This window comes from Chlorocebus sabaeus, chromosome 15, assembly GCF_047675955.1.
Source record: "Chlorocebus sabaeus isolate Y175 chromosome 15, mChlSab1.0.hap1, whole genome shotgun sequence".
Lineage (NCBI taxonomy): Eukaryota > Metazoa > Chordata > Mammalia > Primates > Cercopithecidae > Chlorocebus > Chlorocebus sabaeus.
The window spans coordinates 351,504-373,785 of NC_132918.1; the positions used below are offsets into that span (position 1 = coordinate 351,504).

General features: G+C 43.6%; 1 long non-coding RNA gene across 2 annotated transcripts in view; it reads right to left on the bottom strand.

The window, feature by feature from the left end:
* The window catches only part of LOC140713458 (uncharacterized), a 32,585-nt gene that overhangs the window by 8,118 nt on the left and 2,185 nt on the right, over positions 1–22,282 (bottom strand). For both annotated transcript variants that reach the window (XR_012095531.1, XR_012095530.1), the window contains one exon: positions 6,594–6,738. This is a non-coding gene — a long non-coding RNA (uncharacterized lncRNA). The remainder of the gene's footprint in view (positions 1–6,593; positions 6,739–22,282) is intronic.

The window sequence follows — 22,282 nt, forward strand, 5'->3', positions numbered from 1 at the left end:
AGGAGATTTTGGGCTGAGACAATGGGGTTTTCTAAATATACAATCATGTCATCTGCAAACAGGGACAATTTGACTTCTTCTTTTCCTAACTGAATCCCCTTGATTTCTTTCTCTTGCCTGATTGCCCTAGCCAGAACTTCCAACACTATGTTGAATAGGAGTGGTGAGAGAGGGCATCCCTGTCTTGTGCCAGTTTTCAAAGGGAATTTTTCCAGTTTTTGCCCATTCAGTATGATATTGGCTGTGGGTTTGTCATAAATAGCTCTTATTATTTTGAGGTACGTTCCATCAGTACCGAATTTATTGAGCGTTTTTAGCATGAAGGGCTGTTGAATTTTGTCAAAAGCCTTTTCTGCATCTATTGAGATAATGATGTGGTTCTTGTCTTTGGTTCTGTTTATATGCTGGATTATGTTTATTGATTTGCGAATGTTGAACCAGCCTTGCATCCCAGGGATGAAGCCCACTTGATCATGGTGGATAAGCTTTTTGATGTGTTGCTGAATCCGGTTTGCCAGTATTTTATTGAGGATTTTTGCATCGATGTTCATCAGGGATATTGGTCTAAAATTCTCTTTTTTTGTTGTGTCTCTGCCAGGCTTTGGTATCAGGATGATGTTGGCCTCATAAAATGAGTTAGGGAGGATTCCCTCTTTTTCTATTGATTGGAATAGTTTCAGAAGGAATGGTACCAACTCCTCCTTGTACCTCTGGTAGAATTCAGCTGTGAATCCATCTGGTCCTGGACTTTTTTTGGTTGGTAGGCTATTAATTATTGCCTCAATTTCAGAGCCTGCTATTGGTCTATTCAGGGATTCAACTTCTTCCTGGTTTAGTCTTGGAAGAGTGTAAGTGTCCAGGAAATTATCCATTTCTTCTAGATTTCAAGGAAGGGAATTTATCTTTTTTTTTTTTTTTTGAGATGGAGTCTTGCTCTGTCGCCCAGGCTGGGGTGTGGTGGCACAATCTCAGCTCACTGCAACCTCTGCCTCCCAGGTTCAAGTGATTCTCCTGCCTCAGCCTCCCGAGTAGCTGGGATTACAGGTGTGCACCACCACACCTGGCTAATTTTTGTATTTTTAGTAAAGACAGCATTTTACCATGTTGGCCAGGACAGTCTTGAACTCCTGACCTCAGGTGATCCACCTGCCTTGGCCTCCCAAAGTGCTGGGATTACAGGTGTGAGCCACCACATCAGCCTGGGATTTATCTTTTAGTAGACAAGTTTGTATGTTGCCAACTGACAGGAGCTGAGGCCTTTGGTGGAAAAATGCAGCCACTCCATGGCAACCCTACAGGGAGAACAAATATCCTGACCTCACTCTCCACCCCACCTCCAAAGGCCGTGGGAAGCCAGAGGGCAAGGAAGCCCATGGATGCAGCACATACGGGTCAGTCCCCAGCCCAGAGCAGGGAGTAAAAGGATTGCAAGTGGGTCTGGAGTGGCGCATGGAGGCCAGGGACGCAGTAGCCAGCACTGAAGGTGATCCGTAAAACCATAAGGCTGGAGAAGAGATCTCTTAGGAAGTGAAGCAGATAGAAAAGTGAACCCAGGTCACTGTGCTGGGACCCTCCAATATTTAGAGATTGAGAGATAAAATAGAGACAGGAAAGGACCCTCCAAAGGAGCAGTCATTAAGGCAGGAGAACAGAGAGCCATGCCTGAGGCCAAGGGAAACAAGTGTGTCGAGCAGGGGGAAGGGAGGGAGGGCTGAGATAAAGACTCCAGAGAGGTCTAGTAGGATGGGGGGGGGGGGTATGTGTGTGTGTGTGTGTAAATAATGTACATAGCATATTTCTGGAAAGTAACAAAAACTATTAATGGCGGCTCTAGCGGAGACACCTAAGGGTAAACAGAAGAAAGGAGACCTAACTTTTCATTTTCTTCCATTTTTGATGTTCTCAATCATATATATGTATGAATTTTATCAAGGGAAAGAAAATAGGACTTTTTAAAAAGGCTCTCCCACTGCAAGAAAGATATAATTTTATAGAAAAAGCAGATCCAGGCCGGGCACAGTAGCTCATGCCTGTAATCCCAGCACTTTGGGAGGCCAAGGCGGGTGGATCACCTGAGGTCAGGAGTTCGAGACCAGCCTCACCAACATGGTGAAACCCCGTCTGTACTAAAAAATACAAAAATTAGCCCAGCATGGTGGCAGGCACCTGTAATCCCAGCTACTCAGGAGGCTGAGGCAGGAGAATCCCTTGAACCCGGGAGGCGGAAGTTGCAGTGAGCTGAGATCTCACCATTGCACTCCAGCCTGGGAGACAGAGCAAGACTCCATCTCAAAAAATAAAGAAATAAAATTAAAATTAAAATAAGAAAGCAGATCCACAGTTTTTAAAAATCAATTGAAAGACAGGCTTGGAAGAAAACAAACAACCCCATCAAAAAGTGGGCAAAGGACATGAATAGGCACTTTTCAAAAGAAGATAAACATGTGGCCAACAAGTATATTTTTAAAAACAACCTCAATAGCACTGATCATTAAAGAAATACAAATCAAAACCACAAAGAGATACCATTTCACACCGGTCAGAATGGTGATTATTAAAAGATAAAAAAAAAACAGATGCTGGTGAGGTTGCGGAGAAAAGGGAATGCTTAACACTGTTGGTGACAGTGTAAATTACTTCAGCCATTGTGGAAAGCAGTGTGCCAATTCCTCAAAGACATAAAAACAGAGGTACCATTCAACCCAGCAATCCTGTTACTGAGTATATACCCAAAAGAATATGAATCATTCTATCATAAAGACATATGCATGCCTCTGTTCATTGCAGCGCTGTTCACAATAGTAAAAACATAGAATCAACCTAAATGCCCATCAATGACAGATAGCATAAAGAAAATGTGGTACATATGCACGATGGAATACTATGCAGCCATAAAAAAGAATGAGATCATGCCTTTTGCAGGAACATGGATGAAGTTGAAGGCTATTATCCTTAGCAAACTAATGCAAGAACAGAAAATCAAATGCCACATGATCTCAGGAGTTCGAGACCAGCTAAATGATGGACATGGACACGCAGAGGAGAATAGACACTGGGGCCTACTTGAGGGTGAAGGGTGGGAAGGAGGAGAGAATCAGGAAAAATAACTAGTGGATACTAAGCTTAGTACGTGGATGATGAAATAATCTGTACAACAAACCCTTGTGATACAAATGTATCTATATAAAAAACCTGCAAATGTACCCCTGACCCTAAAATAAAAGTTTAAAAAAAAAAAAAGAAAGAAAGGCAGGCTTGGGGGTAACCCTAGAATTTGAGAAAGAAAGTTGATAGAGTCTGGGACAGGCAGGGCTGAGAAGAGAAAGGCTGGAAGCATCTTCTCCACATGTCAGTCCAGCCAATGGCTTTAGGAGCAGTGACCTCTGACATCTGGTTTAAATTATGTCCTGCTATGTGCTTCATGACCTGCCCCTCACTCCACTTCTTCCAAATCAAGACTTCAAGAAAGCTTAATTCGTCATGTCTTAGTATCTTTTAAATAATTTTACATGTCATGCTTTAAGTATTTTCAGTCTTGTATATCAAAAATAAATCCCCCTCCTTAGATGAAATCACATAAGCTTGGCTGATGTCATCTTGGAAGGCAGATTCCTCCTAGTTCTCTTTCTGAAGAAGCTAACCCTTAGACAAGGTATTTCTTCCTTGCAGAGCACAGAATCCTTTGGATAGAAAGCTTTCTTTCTTCTTCTTCTTCTTTTTTTTTTTTTAGTTAAGAATCAGTTCCAAATTTGTGGGAATTATTTGAGGATTGTGCTCTGATTCTTATCTCTATTGCAGGTCCCAAGGAGGATGGGGTCCTCGTTAAAGACTCCGGTGGAACCAGTCCCTCAGGAGCCTCAGGCCAACTTTAGGAGGCTTCTCACCAATAGATGGAGGGATGAGATTGGGGGAGGGAAGGGGTAAGAGGTAGCTTTGGGAAATTGCATCCTCTCCTTTCCTAGGGCTGCTTCCTTGGGCTGGGAGTCAGGGACTCCCAATCTAACAGACTTGAGACTTTTCTGACATTAGAGTTCTCAAAAGGGAAGGGCCAACAGAGGAAAGGGAGCCATCAGCCCAGGTCATCTCCCCTCTTGGAGCCTGACTGTGGCTGGCTAAGTTCAGTCAGAGCTCCTTTTTCTTCTCCATTGCTCAAACTTCTCAGTATAGCCTGTGCCTTTGAGTCTCCCTACCTCTGTCCTGATAAAAAGAAAACTCCATGAGAGCAAGGAGTTTGTGTGTATCATTTTCTGCTAATGATCAATGACTAGAGAATACTGTCTGGCACTCAGGTGAGTACACAGGATGAATGAATGCCCAAAATGCCTTTTCTGCAGCTCAGACTACATTTCAAGAGAAACTCCCTAGACCAGCTTCTCCACCACCCCCTCAGAAATCTTCCAACCATCCATTTTTATAACCCCATATACATAGGTCCTGGGGTTGGCAGTCTCTACTCGGTGGTGTACCATAGCCTCAGCGAGGTGACTGTGCACGTCTCTACCCAATTTCACTTTCTGTGCCAGTAGCTTGAAATCAGTCATCATGGAATAATTTATACCACAGAAATTAGAAAAACTATAGATCATGACTTCCTTCCTCCCTCAACCCCTGCCCCAACCCAGAGAATTGGTTGCTAATCATTTACCAGCACACTACTGCCTCCAGTCCTGTTTTGCCACTTACAAGCTCTGTGATTCTGTCAAGTCACTTAATTGCTCTGAGCTTCAGTTCTCCATAAGGTAGACACCCCATAATATCTACCTATAGAATTGTTGGGAGGATTAAATGTGATTATAACCCTGTAATGTGTTTAGCACACTGGCTTGTAGTAGATACTCAACACACTTTAGTATGGTTCCAGTTATCTATTGCTGCATAACCAATTCACAAATGTAGTGACTGAATACATTTATTTTGCTAATAAATCTGTAATTTGGGCAGAACTTGATGAGAGTAACTCATAACTGGAAAGACATGAAGGCTAGAGATGAGAATCATCTGAAACTATGTTCACTTACAATTCTGGCAGTTGATGCTGGCTGTCAGCTGGGGCCATTGGCCAGGACACCTACATGTGAGGTGTGTGCCAGGTAGCCCAGGCTTCCTCACAATATGGTGGCTGAGTTTCAAAGGCGAGTATTCAAGAAAAAGCTAGGTAGAAGCTATATCACCATTTCTAACTTAGCCTTAGAAATCACATACTATCACTTCTTTCACGTTCTATTTATTAGAAGCAAGTCACTAAGTCTGGACCATTTTCTTTCTTTTTATTGAGATGGAGTCTTGCTGTGTCGCCCAGGCTGGAGTGTGATGGTACGATCTTGGTTCACTGCAACCTCTGCCTCCTGGGTTCAAGTTATTCCCCTGCCTCAGCCTCCCAAGTAGCTGGGATTACAGGCGCCTGCCACCATGCCTGGCTAATTTTTGTATTTTTAGTAGAGACAGGGTTTCACCCTGTTGGTCAAACTGGTCTTGAACTCCTGACCTTGTGGTCCACCTGCCTCAGCCTCCCAGTGCTAGGATTACAGGTGTGAGCCACTGTGCCCAGCTGCCTGGCCCATTTTCAAGGAGAGGTATGTTAGATTTCCATTTTGATAAGAACATGTGGCCAGGCGCAGTGGCTCATGCCTATAATCTCAGCACTTTGGAAGGCCGAGGCGGTTGGATCACTTGAGGTCAGGAGTTCAAAACCAGCCTGGGCAACATGGTGACCATCTCCACTAAAAACACAAAATTTGCTGGGCATGGTGATGCACGCCTGTAATCTCAGCTACTTGGGAGACTGAGGCGGGAGAATCACTTCAACCCGGGAGGTGGAGGTTGCAGTGAGGTGAGATTGTGCAACCGCACTCCAGCCTGGCAAAAAAAGACTCCATTGCAATGAAAGAATGTGTAGGCATGTTTTTAAACCATCACAGCCATTATTATTGTTGTTGCCTTTAGTATACTCTAGTCTGTAGTATGGGAACTATCCCACTTCTTAGCCTATGCACTCTCCGCGGGAGGGCAGGAATGCATTAGATTCCTTAAGGTTCATCTCCTGAACCCTCCATCATTCTGCATGTGAGCCTAGGGCCCTGCAGGATTCAGTAACTGTTATATAAATGAATTTCCTCTTTCAAGAGCTGGCCCTGGACATTTATGCTCCAGTTCCTTAGGATGACATCCCAGTTGGCCCCATAAGACCTAAGGTGAGGGCCAGGTGTGGTGGTTCATGCCTGTAATCCCAGCACTTTGAGAGGCCAAGACAGGTGGATCATCTGAGGTCAGGGGTTCGAGACCAGCCTAGCCAACATGATGAAACCCTGTCTCTACTAAAAATACAAAAATTAGCTAGGCGTGGTGGCAGGCACCTGTAGTCCCAGCTACTCGGGAGGTTGAGGCAGGAGAATCGCTTGAACCCGGGAAGCAGAGGTTGCAGTGAGCTGAGATTATGCCATTGCACTCCAGCCTGGGTGACAGGGTGAGACTCTGTCTCAAAAAACAAACAAACAAACAAAAACAAAACCTGAGGTGAGGGATCTGGATAGCACACAGCTGGGAGAACAGTTGATTTTACCAGCAGGGCCATGATTCTAACAAACTCTACTTACCTTGGGGCAGTGGATGATTGAGAGGGTAAGCTTATGGCTTAAACTCCCTCCAAAGCTTCTTCTGAGGTTGGAATGGCAAGATTGTTGTCTGGGAGTCAGGTAATGGGTTCATGATATAACCTCTTTCTTGGCCTTAGTCTGTCAACTGGAAATAAGAAAAGGTCCATAGGTTAGACATTTCTAATAGATTATTTAGAAAACTAGGTTAGAAGCCAATTTCTTCTTCTGGAAATGGGTGACAGGGTCACAAGCTTCTCTCATAGGAAATAGTGAAAAGATGAAGCACAGAGAAAAATGACTTGTTCTGTGGGACATGAATCCATCTCAGTTTCTTTTTCTTCCTTTTTTTTTTTTTTTTTCAGACAGAGTTTCGCTCTTGTTGTCCAGGCTGGAGTGCAGTGGTGCAATCTCAGCTCACTACAACCTCCGCCTCCCGGGTCCTAGCAATTCTCCTGCCTCAGCCTCCTGAGTAGCTGGGATTACAGGCATGCCCCACCACGCCCGGCTAATTTTTGTATTTTTAATAGAGATGGGGTTTCACCATGTTGGCCAGGCTGGTCTCGAACTCCTGACCTCAGCTGATTCACCTTCCTTGGCCTCCCAAAGTGTTGGGATTATAGGTGTGAGCCACCATACCCAACCCCCTCTCAGTTCCTTTGAGATCCACAGAGCCAGGATCTAATCCCAGAGAGAAGCATGAGTGTGTACACAGATGATCTCCTATTTACTATGGTTCCACTTACAATTTTTCTACTTCACTATGGTGTGAAAGCTATACACATTTAGTAGAAACCGTACTTCAAGTACCCATACAACTATTCTATTTTTCACTTTCAGTATTCAATAAATTACATGACATATGCAACACTTTATCGTAAAATAGTCTTAAAAGTGTTAGATGATTTTGCCCAGCTGTAGGCTAGTATAAATGTTCTGAACACATTTAAAATAGGAGAGGCTAAGCTATGTTGTTTAGTAGGTTAGGTGTATTAAATGTGTTTTTGACTTAGGATATTTTCAACTTATGATGGGTTTATCAGGACTTAACTCCATCATAAGTTGCAGAGATCTCTATGTGGGATGTTTGTGTGGGGACTTCTTTAGGAAAGATCCAGGAAGGAACGGCCCAGAAAACCCTTCATTTCAATGGTGAGGGCAGGAGCAGAAGCAGAAAAACACAAGAGCTGGGAAAGCGAGGTGAAAGGGGCTCAGGGGAGACAGGAGGTACAGAGTGGTCAGGCCCAGCCCACCACTGGCTGGAGACCCCTTCCAGCCTTGGTTTCCTCTTCTCTTATTCCCTTCCTGCCCCAGCTTATGCCAGGAGCTCCCTGTCCTCAGTGGGTCTTCCAGGTAAGTCTAAGAAGGGCTGAGGCCCCTGTGTGTCATGCCTGGTTGGGGGAGTTCAGGTCATACCTCCAAGGCAGCTCCCAAGGGCATCAGGATGTCAGTCTATGCTGGTTCCATCACAGGGAACACCAGGGCCACTGGGTCTGTCCCTCACCATACAGTAACCCTAGGTACTTCAGGGCCCTGACTCTGGGCCACAATCTGCTCATTGATGAAATAAGCAGAGTTGTCTAGAATAGTTTTTCCTAAGGTATGTTTCATGAATCTCAGAGCCGGCAGGGATATTTCAAAGAAAAAACTGCCTCGAGCTCATTTCCCTCAGAAGCAAACCCAGAGACAGAGATTTGAGTGTTTCACTCGGATCCCAGGAAGCACTCACGGAAAGAAAGGAAGGTGGGCAGGGAAGGGAAGGAAACCAACACAGGGTATGTTGATGAGTAAATTACTGGGGTGGGTAACTGCAGCTCAATCTCCCTGGGACCTCTGGGATGCTGTCTGGAACACCCCTCAGTGTCTACCCTAACCCATTGTCAGCTAAGGGCTGTATTCAGCGGGCACTTCCAGCCTGCCCTGTGTGCCTATGGAGCATGGTCCTGTGACCAGAAACAACACTCAGGCAGAGTCACCTGTGTTTGCAGCGAGACACCATCAGGAGGTGTGAGAACTATGAGGGCCAAGGGGATAAAAGCCTGGCATGGCAGAGGCTGCTACACAGACAAGAAATTTTGTTCACATACATTTCATAAATGTGAGATCGATGATAATTTCCATAGAAATCTCATTACCTTTGTAATAATTATCATGGTCTTGTAGCATGCACCTGTGCCATCAGAGCTGAATTAAGCAGTTTAGCTCAGCTCGTATTTAGTAAAGAGAATACCATTAGCTGTAGTCGAACTTGCTAAAACATTTTCATACTGTTTTCATGGTATTGTTTATATTTGTTATATTTCCATTTTATTGTTACTATTATTGTTATTATATTATGTCATATAATAATGGCAGTATGGCCCCAAATCATAAAGATAGATCCATCATTCAAAAAAGGTTCATTAAATAATAAAAGAAGTATTATTGAAAATAGTAACAAAAATACTGCAATATAAAGAGTGATTATGTATATTTGGGCAGATGAGTGGCTGAATCAGATTATTTTATACGAGTAGGAAAAATAAAGTATGAATCAGAAATAAGGGTATGGGACTGAATATCCAAAAATAGGATTTTGTTAGCTGGTAATGCATTTCCTCTTGAGGCATCGTCTGTTGTGAAACTTGTCAGATAGTGGCATGATGCCCAGTGAGGCCTCTGCATCCTATTTGTTTGCATCAGACCCTGTAAACTAGTTAGAAGACCAATCAAGCTTTTCCTGAATATGAGTAAAATAAAGTCTAGCGTGATAGGGATGCATTTTCTCACTAAAGACAGAGAAAAGATTGAAACCACAGAGGCATCATCAAACTTGTCCAATTTATAGTGAAAATCAACACAATTCACACCATGGCTCTTAAATTGAGTCATAGGCTACCAGGGAATATGATGATTAGAGAAAAAGCAGAGCAGGCTCTTGATGAAATTACTGGATCAAACAACACTTTTGGATGTCACAGAAAATCAATGGCACACAGTGTGAAAGAGCAATTGCTGTCCTGAGTGAGTACTAGCAGACAATTGGCTTCATTGTTGAATAAAACCACTTGTGGTAAGCCTCATTCATTGTTAAGAATTCATCCCATCCCTTCCTTCTTGACGACAAATCCCCGATTTTGATCCATGCACCAAAGTCTCCAGTCTCAAGCAATTAATTACAAACGGTCTAAATCAGGCATGATCAACCCATTTCCCACTTTTCCAGCCTTCCTTGCTACTATAGGAGACCATGAAACCCCGTTCTGATCAATGAAGTATGATGGGAAGTCTGCTGAGGGTACTTCTTGAAAATTTTTCTCTCCCTCCTTCTTCCTAAGTTGACCATGCCTGGGGCTGGACAACCATCTTGCAAGTATGAAGCAACCAGTACAAGGTAAAGGCTGAAATAATTCTAGGCACATTAGCACTGCCATTACTGAGCCACTGAATGTCAGTGGTTGCCTACTTCAAGACTTCCTGCTATAGTGTAGAAGTCAACCCCTCTATGTTTAAAGCCACTGTAACTTGTTTTCCATCACTGATAGTTGCAAACTTTGCTAATGGGTACACCACTGGTGTGTGGAGTGTGAGTCAGCTCTTCACGTATTTTCAAGACACATGAGGGAAATGTACTTGTTAACTTTTTATGCTGTTTATCACCGAATTCCTTTGCAAGATTAGATGAATGAGCTTCTGGCTCCCAGTTGGGTTCGGCAATGGCAATCCCCAGCAGGAAATGGAGAAGGAAGAGAGTGAGATCAGGGCACTTAATCCCCTGGTTTCCTGCCTGTGAGTCAACATGGGTTGGATGCATCCTTCAACAGGAGGCCACTGGTCCTCCCAAGACAGCCCACTCCATCGGTTCTCTCCCTTCTAATGACACCTTCCACCCATTTTTTCTTCAAGCCTGTTGGTGGTAACAGTTTTGCTACTGCTTCTCCAGTTTATTGTACCATCACTTGGCATATGTCTACACCTGCAGGACTGTAAATAGTCCCCTTGCAAACAAGCCTTCCTAAAATCAGGCTTCCTAAAACAAGTCTTTTTTTTTTTTTTTTTTTTTTTTTTTTAAGTGAAAACAAGTTTATTAAGAAAGTAAAGGAATAAAAGAATGGCTACTCCATAGGCAGAGCAGCCTCATCCTGGCTTTAAGTGTGCTATTATCTTTCGGTATACTGACTGACCAACCAGCATCAATTCACAGATTAAAAAAAAACAAAAACAAAAACAAAAAAACTTGCAGCTGAATATCAACCATACACCACTGTATTCACAAAGACCAGCTGTCAGGCAACAATCTGGCTTCTAATCTCGATATATATAGAAACAAATAGCAAGAAGAGTCAATGCTTTCAATTCATGGCCTCTCCTATTATGTCTTCTCAGAATACTGTGTAGAGAAATGGACAGTAAGTCAAAGACACTGTTGAACAAAGTATGCTGGCTGCTGAAGGAAAGATATTCACATGAGGTTTTGAAAGAAGAGAGGAGATACAGCATCCCTTTGTGGTACTGATAGCTCTTTGATGTAGGTGGCTAGTTCAAGCAGCATCTCAGTGGCACATTCAGTATCTTGATTACCCTGAACTTCTGGCTTCTGGGAAAGGCTATCAACCTCTTTCATACTGAGAAATAGACATAAAGATGTTGAAGACAGAACTGTGGTGCCAAAGCTTAGCCTTTGAGAATATAACTCTTTTCCTACATCCAAATGTTTTCTTCTCTTGGCAGAGAAATAAATCAAGATAAAAGCAACCACTAGAAATATTAAAAACAGACTTATAAACCTTCAAATAATCAGAGAAAATACAAACATATGTGCACACACACGTGCATACCAAAGAAGACAAAAATACCCATAGTAAAACATAGAAAACATAAGCAGTATTAAAATACAAAACAAGATAAGAAGACACAATTAAGGCGAATATGTCAGTTACATCAGCACATGTAAATGGGATAAAACTACTCATGATAGAAAAATAATTCTCACAATGAATGATAAAAGTGTCTTAAAAAGTGTATGATATGTGCAAGAGGCGCATCTTTGCCAAAATAGCTCAGAAAGGTTAAAAATAAAATACAAACCGAGGTATACCAGAAAATACTAAGGTGAGGCTGCAATGTTACCATTAGCCAAAGTTAAATTAAATATAAAAATGTGAAACGTGACCAAAAGAAAAAAAAGTTAAACAGGAGCAACAGTGGTATCCACCTGAAGAATCTAGTTTAGGCAGGGTACGGTGGCTCATGCCTGTAATCCCAGCAGTTTGGGATTGCTTGCATCTAGGAGTTCAAGACCAGCCTGGACAACATAGGGAGACCCCCTGTCTCTACAAAAATTCAAAAATTTGTGGGGCATGGTGGCATGTGCCTGTAGTTCCAGCTAGTCAGGAAGCTGATGTGGGAGGATCACTTGAGCCAGGGAGGTCAAGGCTGCAATAAGGTGTGATTATGCCACCATATTCCTGCCTGTCTCAAAAAATAATAATAACAATGAAATAAATAAAACCACAGTAAGACACCACCTTACCCTAGCCAGAATGGCCATTATTAAAAAGCTGAAAAATGACAGATGATGGTGTGGATGTGGTGAGATGGGAATGCTTATACACTGTTGGTGGGAATGTAAATTAGTACAACGTCTATGGAAAACAGTATGGAGATTTCTTAAAGAACTAAATCTACCATTTGATCCGACAGTCCCATTACTGGGTATCCACACAAAGGCAGAGAAGTCATTATATGAAAAAGACACCTGCACATGCATGTTTATAGCAGCACAATTCACAATTGCAAAGATATGATAGAGAAAATGTGGCATATATACCATAGAATACTACCCAGCTATAAAAAAGAATGAAATAATGTCTTTTGCAGCAACTTGGATGAAGCTGGAGGCCATTATTCTAAGTGAAGTAACTCAGGAATGGAAAACCAAATACTGCATATTCTTACTTATAAGTGAGAGCTAAGCTATGGGTACACGAAGGCATACAGCGTGGTGTAATAAACTTTGGAGACTCAGAAGTGGGGGGTGGAAAAGGGATGAGAGATATTGGGTACAATGTACACTACTTGGGTGAGAGATGCACTAAAATCTCAGACTTCCCCACTATACAATTCATCCATGAAACCAAAACCCCCTGGTACCCACAAGCTATTGAAATAAAAAATTGTATATATAAAGAGAACAAAAAGGCCTGACATTGTGGGCACATCCTATACCCAGGTAAGAGAAGGATCAGACAAAGAGCTGTAGGGTGACAGATTAGGTGAAAGGCTCCAGAGGAGAGCTGACTGCACTAACAAACGTTGTGTTTTCAAACAGTTTCAAGGGCACGTCAGGTCATTCGGATGGGACAACAGTTTATACCATAGTAGCCAAATGTAAAAAGAAAAAAGCCATTTCAGGAAAAAGCACCAGGTTGAAGGTGGCGCCTCCAAAGATAATGTCCTCCTGGAAGCTGTGAATGTATGAAAGGAGTTTTGTGGATGTAATTCTGTTAACAATCTTGATGGCATCATCATGGATTGAGGTGGGCCCTAAATCCAATGATAAGTGTCTTCAGAAGAGAAGAGGATAAAATGTCCACAGAGGAGAAGGCAACATGAAGACAGAGCAGAGCCCAGAGGGATGTGGCCACAAGCCAAGGAATGCTGAGGATCGCCGGCAGCCACCAGAAACTGCAAAAGAGGCAGGGAACGGTTCTCCTTCGGAGTGTCCAGAAGGAAAGAGCAGTGCCAACGCCTTGGCTTCGGATTTCTGGCCTCCAGAACTGTGAGAGAATAAATTTCTATTGTTTTAAGCCAAAAAATAAAAAGCAAGATGAAAGCAGCCATCATGATCATTATCGTTTAACATGGCTGTAGCAGTTTAAGCCAGTGTAATTAGACAAAAAAAGAGAAATGTGATGTAAATACTGGAAAGAGGAAGCAAATTTATATGTAGATGATGTGATTGGAAAATGCACAACTATTAGAGAGACAGTAATTCCGGATGCCTCGGGCGCGGTGGCTCACGCCTGTAATCCTAGCACTTTGGGAAGTTGAGGCAGGTGGATTTCTTGAGCCCAAAAGTTCAAAACCAGCCTGGAAACATGGCAAAACTCTGTCTCTTCAAAAAACACAAAAATTAGCTAGGCATGATGGTGAGCACCTGTGATGCCAGGTACTAGGGATGCTGAGGTGGGAGGATCACTTGAGCCCAGGAGGCAGAGGTTACAGTGAGCCGAGACTGTGCCACTGGGCAACAGAGCGAGGCCCCATCTCAAAAAAAAAAAAAAAAAAAAATCGAGATGATGGCAGTTTCCAAGTTTCATATGCTAAACCCAGTAGTTCTCCTTTACTTTACTTTATATATATATGTAATATAGATGTATATATATAAAATCTATCAGAAATATATAATAGAAAGAAATTACAGTTACAATGGCAATCAAAAAGATAAAATATTTAGAAAAATATTTAAAAGACATATAAGGGCCTTTACAAAGATAATATTAAAATTATACAGCAGGCTGGACAAAGTGCTCCAGAACTTTGGGAGGCCAAAGCGGGAGGATGGCTTGAGCTCAGGAATTCAAGAACAGCCTGGGCAACATAGTGAGGCCTCACCACTACTAAAAATGAACAAAATTAGCCAAATGTGATGGTGCACGCCAGTAGTCCCAGCTACTTGGGAATCTAAAGTAAGAGGATTACTTGAGCCCAGGAATTTGAGTCTGCAGTGAGCTATGACCCGCCACTGTACTGCAGCCTGGGCAACAAAGTGAGATCCCGTCTCTAAAAATAAAAATAAATAAAATAATACAGAGAACATTTTATTCTGGGCTTTTGTTTTTTGTTTCATTTTATTTTGTTTTGTTTCATTTTGTTTTGTTTTGAGACAGAGTCTCACTCTGTCTCCCAGGCCGGAGTGCAGTCGCATGATAACGGCTCACTGCAGCCTCAACCTTCTGGACTCAAGCGATCCTCCCACCTCAGCCTCCTGAGTAGCCGCCTGAGTAGCTGGAACTACAGGCACATGCCACCACACCCCACAAAGTTTTGAATTTTGGTAGAGACAGGTTCTCCCTATGTTGTCTAGGCTGGTCTCAAACTCCTGGATGAATGTGATCCTCCCACCTTGGCCTCCCAAAGTGCTGGGATTACAGGTGTGAGCCACTGTACCCAGACTATTCTGTGCTGCTTTTTTTTTTTTTTTCTTTTGAGACAGAGTCTTCCTCTTGTCACCCAGGCTGGAGTGCAGTGGTGTGATTTGAGTTCACTGCAACCTCTGCCTCCGAGGTTCAAGCGGTTCTCCTGCCTCAGCCTCCCAAGTAGCTGGGATTACAGGCACCCACCACCATGCCTGGCTAATTTTTTTTTTTTTAGACGGAATCTCACTCTCGTCCCCCAGGCTGGAGTGCAATGGTGCAATCTTGGCTCACTGCAACCTCTGCCCCCTGGGTTCAAGCAATTCTCCTGCCTCAGCCTCCTGAGTAGCTGGGATTACAGGGGCCTGCCACCATACCCAGCTAATTTTTGTATTTTTAGTAGAGACGGGGTTTCACCATGTTGGCCAGGCTGGTCTCGAACTCCTGACCTCAGGCGATCTGCCTGCCTCAGCCTCCCAAAGTGCTGGGATTACAGGTATGAGCCACTGTGCCCGGCCTATTCTGTGCTTTTGAATAGAAAGACTCAATATTATAAAAATGTCAGTGCTGGCTGGGCACAGTGGGTTATTCCTGTAATCCCAGAACTTAGGGAGGATCACTTGAAGACAGGAATTTGAGACCAGCCTGAGCAACACAGTGAGACCTCAACTCCATATTTTAAAAATTTAAAAATAAAAAATGTCGGTGCTTTCTCAATTAATCCATTTATTTACTGTGACTCTAATCAAAATACCCATCAGATTTGTTCATTAGGTGAGGAACTTGTCAAAAATTATACGACAACCAAATGAGGAAATAAATAAGAGCCAGGAAAGCCCTGAAAAAGAAAAGCAACGAGATGAGGCTAGACCTATCAGATGATAAAAAATATTATGAAATTATAATTTGTAAAGAAATTTGGTACCCAAAGGTGAAATAGACAGCTCAGTAAACCAGAATAGAAAATCAGAAATAGATTCCAACACATATCAGAATTCAGTTTATGTTGAAGGTGACATTAATTAGTAGAGAAAGGTAGTAGTAAAATTAACTACCCATTTGGGGGAGAATATAATGGGAACACTATTCCTTAAATCAAAATAAATTACAGATGGATAAAGGATATATATTAAAAATAAAACCATAAGACCATAGATTAAAAATAAGTAAATGTATTTATAATATTATGATAGAGAATTCAGCAAATAAAATCCAGGATCCCTAAAGTAAATATTTGTGAAATGTGGCTATATAAAAATTTAGGCTCACGCATGTAATACTGACACTTTGAGAGGCTGAGGTGGGAAGATTGCTTGAGCCAAGGAGTTTAAGACCAGCCTAGGCAATATAGCAAGACCTGGTCTCTACAAGCAATTAAAAAAAAAAAAAATGAGTTGGGTGTGGTGGTATGCATCTGTGGTCCCAGCTACCTGGGAGGCTGAGGTGGGAGGATTGCTTGAACCCTAGAGGTTGAGAATGCAGTGAGCTGAGATTGTGCCACTGTATTCCAGTCAGCCTGGGTGACAGCGAGACTCCATCTCAAAAAAAGAAACCAAAAAACAAACAAACAAACAAGACTTCTGTACGGTAAAGCATTCTATAAAGCAAGATGAGAGACAAACCAGTAGTAAGTACTACTGTGTGACAGACAGACAAGCTCACCTCCTTCATCCTCAAAGACATAAAGCAACTCAATACAAAATGAGCAAGGAATATAAACCAGCAGTTTACAGAGAAATAGCAATGGCTTTTAGAAGCCTCAACTTCACTCGTAAGAAGAAAAACGCCAATTGAAATAGTAAGATTTATTTCCCCTATCAGATTGGCAGAGATTCACAGTTTGATGGCACCCGTGCCAGGGAGGGTGCTGGGAAACACTCACCCTCAGACATGATTGGTTGAGAGTGAAATTGATGCAATTTTTGGGATGGTGATTTGGCAATGTCTTTCAAATTCCTTTGACCCAGAACTCAACCGCTTGGATTTTTAACCTACAGATCTATGCACAGAAGTCTTCCAATTTAGATAAATAAGAAATGTTCAAGAAATGTGCTTTAAGACAGTCTCCTTTCCTCATTTTTGCTTTCCAATGCAATGCTCAGTGGGCCTCAAAATTTGATGTGCATAAGAATCAATTGGAGGGCTTCTTAAAACCCAGGTTGCTGGGCCCCACTTGCAGAATTTCTGATTCAGTAGGTCTAGGAAAGACCCAAGAATCTGCATTTCTAACAGCTTCTCCAGTGATGCTGATGCTGATGGTCAGGGGTTAGAACTTGAGAACAATTGCCTTAGCCTGTTGAGAGGGCCAGGGTGGGTCTCCAACCAAGAAGAAAGCCTAGAGAGGGGAGTTCCTTTGAGGAGGAGGAAGAGTAAAAGGCAAGGTGGAGAGGAGCAGAATTCCCCCTCAGAACTATGGAGAGGAGGAGGTCGTTGGGGTGGGGTTGTCCAGAGAGGAATGTTCAAGCCCCCTAAGGAGCCAGGACCTTAGTCCCTATTTGCAGCCTCATCAAAGAGTCTTCCCTTCCCTCTGCACAACCAAGGATGGCTCAGAAACAGCAGGGCCCATCGTCTATGCTCAGTGGATCCACGGGCTTGGAGAAGGAGAATATTAGCCACAAGCAGACAGTATGGACTGAAAATCAGACAGCTAGGTCATCCTAGACAGGTGAAGGCATCCCCAGTCTTCACATAGACCTCAGAGGGGTGGGGTTGGGATGGCACACAGGAGAGTGTCTCTGCTGACTGAAGGGGAAGCTCCCCTTGAGACTCAGCTGCTCGGATTTGATTGCGGGGGGCAGATTTCTTTTTAACAAATCATGTTGGAAAAAGTAGATATTCATATGCAAAATAATGAGGTTGGACCCTTACCTTATTATCATACAAAATGTATAAATGGATTAAAGACCTAAACATAAGAGCTAAAACGATGAAACTCTTAGATGAAAAATAACTTGAAGCTCCTTGCACTTGAGAGTCATGAATGGAATAAAATTCTTACCCATCTGCAACAAAATAAGAAATATATTTGGTCTTCGTCCCTACTTTCTTGCTCAGAGTTCCTTTGGAATTTCCTGAGTGATAGGATTTATCCTTCAGGAGCCCCTTACAGTTACACCTGAGTCTATGCTATTATAATAAAGTTATTAAGGGTGGGGCCCTTAGCCTCAGAATGAGGTTGGTCACCAGAAAGACCAAGGGATTAGAAGGCTAGAACTTTCGACTCTACCCATCAACCTCCGGGAGGGGGAAGGGGTCTAGAGATTAATCTCTACAGAAACTCCTGAATGATAAGATGGAATGAGCTTCCAGGCTGGTGAACGCGTCCACATACCAAGAGGGAAGCACACCACAGGGCTCCAGACACTTCTGAACCTTACCATCTGTTTCTTGTCGTCTGGCTCTTCGTTTGTATTCTTTATAATAAACTGGTAAGTAAAGCACCTCCCTGAGTTCTGTGAGCCATTTCAGCAAATTGTTGAACCTTAGGAGGGGGCTGTGGGAACTCCAGCTTTATAGCTGGTTGGTCAGAAGTACAATAGGCTTGGAACTTGTGACTAGGGTCTGAGATGAATGGTCAGTCTTGTGGGACTGAGCCCTCAAGCTGTGGGGTCTGCACTAATGCTGGGAAGTTAGTGTTCAAGTTGAATTGTTGAACACCCAGCTGGTGTCTGGAGAATCAGATAATTGGCTGTAGGTGTTGGAAAACTCTCCAGACTATCACGCCAATTTAGATGAAGAGAAACCAAACAGCTGAACCTAACCTGTGGACCCCAGATATACCTCACTGGTCTAGAGATAGGTTATTGGTGAAAGGCTGAAAACACTGGCTCCTTTTTCACAGTAATGGCACTATGATTGTCATTAACTTCTCCCCTCTTTAAAAAAAAAAAAAAAAAAGGCCAGGCGCGGTGGCTCAAGCCTGTAATCCCAGCACTTTGGGAGGCCGAGATGGGTGGATCACGAGGTCAGGAGATCGAGACCATCCTGGTTAACACGGTGAAACCCCATCTCTACTAAAAATACAAAAAAAAAAAATTAGCCGGGCGTGGTGGCAAGCGCCTGTAGTCCCAGCTACTCGGGAGGCTGAGGCAGGAGAATGGCGTGAACCCAGGAGGCGGAGCTTGCAGTGAGCCGAGATAGTGCCACTGCACTCCAGCCTGGGCGACAGAGCGAGACTCCGCCTCAAAAAAAAAAAAAAAAAAAAAAAAATCAGGGTAAAACTTAAAGTGAACAAATCTTCAGTAAGGAACTTGAATCTTTACATATGTATATACCTGTCCAACTGCTACACAGATCAAGATATAGAACATCTCTAGCACCCCAGAAGGCTCTTGTGCCCCTTCCCAGTCAATATCCCCAAGGCAACATTATCACTGTGCTTTAATTCACCTGTTTTAACATTTAATATAAATAAGTGGAATTATAGTTACTCCTCTTTTAACGGTCGCACCTCCCAGTACTGACACAATGGCAATTAAATTTCAATCTGAGTTTTCGCGGGGACATTCAGACCATAGTATTGTATGAAGCAATAGCTTGTTATTTTTCATTGTTGTGTAATATCCCATTATATGATAACAATTAATTTTCACTTACCTATTAGTGGAATTTGCATTGTTTTCAGTTATGGGCTGAAAACATACATAAAACCACTATAACATTCTTTTAAATGTCTCTTGGTGTGTATAAGCGCCTTGTTTCTCCTGGGTATATACTGAATAGTGGAATTATTTCCAATTGTTTCCAATTATAACCTCATTAACTCAAGTGCCCAAACCTGCCCAGTTCCCTGATTGTGTCAGTTCACCCCGTCATCAACAATGTACGATGGACCAGGTGTGGTGGCTCATGCCTGAAATCCCACCACTTTGGGAGGGCAAGGCGGGCAGATCACTTGAAGTTAGGAATTCGAAACCAGCCTGGCCAACATGGTGAAACCCTGTCTCTACTAAAACTACAAAAATTAGCTGGGCATGGTGGCATGTGCCTGTAGTCCCAGCTACTCGGGAGGCTGAGGCAGGAAAATTGCTTGAACCCGGAAGGCGGAGGATGCAGTGACCTGAGATCATGCCACTACACTCCAGCCTGAACAATTTACAACGGATCTGGTCAATTCTCAATTTTGTCATATTTAATATTGTTAGTTCCTTTGATATTAGCTTTACTAATGGGAATACAGCATTAATTTTTAATTTTAAAAAATTTTGTGTAAAACTTGTGATAATTTTTATTTACCTAAAATTGGTGGTTCATGGATGCTGAATGTTGGAGAAACTGTTAGGACTCTTCCAAGTATTCAGAAATTCCTTGAGGATGTGTGAGTGTGTTTCTGCCTATATATATGCCATAACCACAGATGGATGCTGCTCCAGACCCCACCCTTATTGCTTTGGAACAGACCTTTCTTTTCCCCATGAATAAGAAGAGTTTACTTGGGATCCCAGAGGGAGATGTTTCCCATCATCAGCAACATCTGGGGAACATCTGGCAAGTCCATCCCAGGACAGGGAGATGCTTTTCTGGAGAACACACATCACTTATTTGATTCTTTTTATTCTCCTGTATTTTCCCTTGTTCTCTTTTTCTCTTCCATTAGACTCCCCACTCTAAGCACCACTCCAGCCCTCACCAGCCAACTTCCTAGCCTGATTTCTCTCTCGTCTGGTTTCCCCAGTATACAACCCAACAGGATGCAAACATAGGCAGCATGAGAGACCCTCATTAATTCTAGTGCCCAACCCAGCCCAGTTCCCTGATAAGCAGGCGGCATCCTCTAGAAACTGAGTCAAGGAATGTTGAAGCTGGTGAGGGTTCTCTTGTCCAACGCCTCCCTTTTAGAGATTGAAAAGCTAAAGGCCAGAGAGAGAGGGGAAGGGAGAGTCAGGGACAGAAACGAAACTAGAACATCACTTCTGGGTATCATAGAAACCCCTCTTCTGCTGGAAACTTGGCCTGGAGATTAGAAGCAGGCAGGAAGGCAGGCAGTGGAAAGGATTCCTTGGGACCAGCAATGTCTGCAGCCAGCAGCCACAGTGAAAGCACAGCTGAGGTCTGAGGTGGGTGGTGGAGGATGGGTGGCCTGGGGGGTTACCCCTTAAAGCCCTGAGAGTGGAGTCACCTCTAGCAACAGACGCCCAGCTTTGTAGCCTTTAAGCTCCTTCCTGCGCATTCTCAGCTACGCCGTAGCTTCAGTGTGCTAGCTGTGTATCCATCCACTGCCACCTCCGGCCCTGCCCTCTCCTTGAGCCCTAGCAACTTTACCCATTTACTAGGCACATGTTTAGTTTACTCAACAAGTTCTTATCAAGCGTTGCAGATAGAGCAGTGATCAAGTCCAACATTGCTCCTGCCCTCCCACTGCTCACAGACAACACACAAGGAAATGCACAAGGAAACCACACAACTAAGTGGGTGCAAGGCAGGTGCGAGGTGGGATCAGCATCCTTGAAAGTTTAAAACAGGACATACTCTGAGAACTGACCACTGGCCAACAGGGCTGGAGAGCAGTCATCAGGGGTGTGAGGTGGAAATGTACAGGTAAGGCTGGGACAGAATCATACATGTGTAAAATAAAACCGAATGCAGAAGGACTAATGTTACAAGCACATGAACTGGCCAGGCGCGGTGGCTCACACCTGTAATTCCAGCACTTTGGGAGGCCGAGGAGGGCGGATCACCTGAGGTCAAGAGTTCGAGACCAGCCTTGCCAACATGGTGAAACCCCATCTCTACTAAAAATACAAAAAAAACTAGCCAGAGGTGGTGGGGCATGCCTGTAATCCCAGCTACTTGGGAGGCTGAGGCAGGAGAATCGCTTGAACCCAGGAAGCGGAGGTTGCAGTGAACCAAGATGGAGCCACTGTGCTCCTGCCTGGGCAACAGAGCGAAACTCCATCTTGAGGGAGAAAAAAAAAAAAAAAGCACATGAACCAACAAAAACGACACGTTCACACATTAATGGCATTGAAATGGTCGCGGGGGAGGGAGTGGGAAATGAGGGTATGAAGAGAGAGGTTGGACTGCGAAAGTGAGAAAGGGCCAGATTATTCCGGTTTTGTAGGCCCCAAGGAGTTGAGACTTCATCAGGAGGGTACTGAGAAGCCACTGGAAGCTTGGCTCCAGCTGCCCAGACACCTCCCCCTGCAGGCCCCCAGGTACACACTCAATGCATCCGGAAGTACAGGGGCCTTTATCTTCCCCCAACCTGCTTTCCTCCTATTGTTCTTCCAGGAAAGGTAAAGTGGAGCAGACCCCTGCCATTCTACATACACATCTGAGGCTGAAGAGGGGCTCTCATCATCGTCTCCACCCCAGATACCATTCAAACAGGCCAGGAGGTCACCCCCACCCCCAACCTGGAGGAAGGTAGAATGGAATCCTGAGGGCTGGGCTAGTGGCTGACAGCATTCATCTAGGACAGTCAGAAGAACCCAGAATGCAGCGGGAGCAGGACTGGGAGGGGGAGGGTCAGGCTCCCACGAAGGCTCCCTGGAGGAGGCAGTGCAAGCTGAGCCCTTAAAAGCGTTGGGATTCTGGTAAGCAGAGAGAGGGCAGGAGAGCATTCCAGTCGAGAAG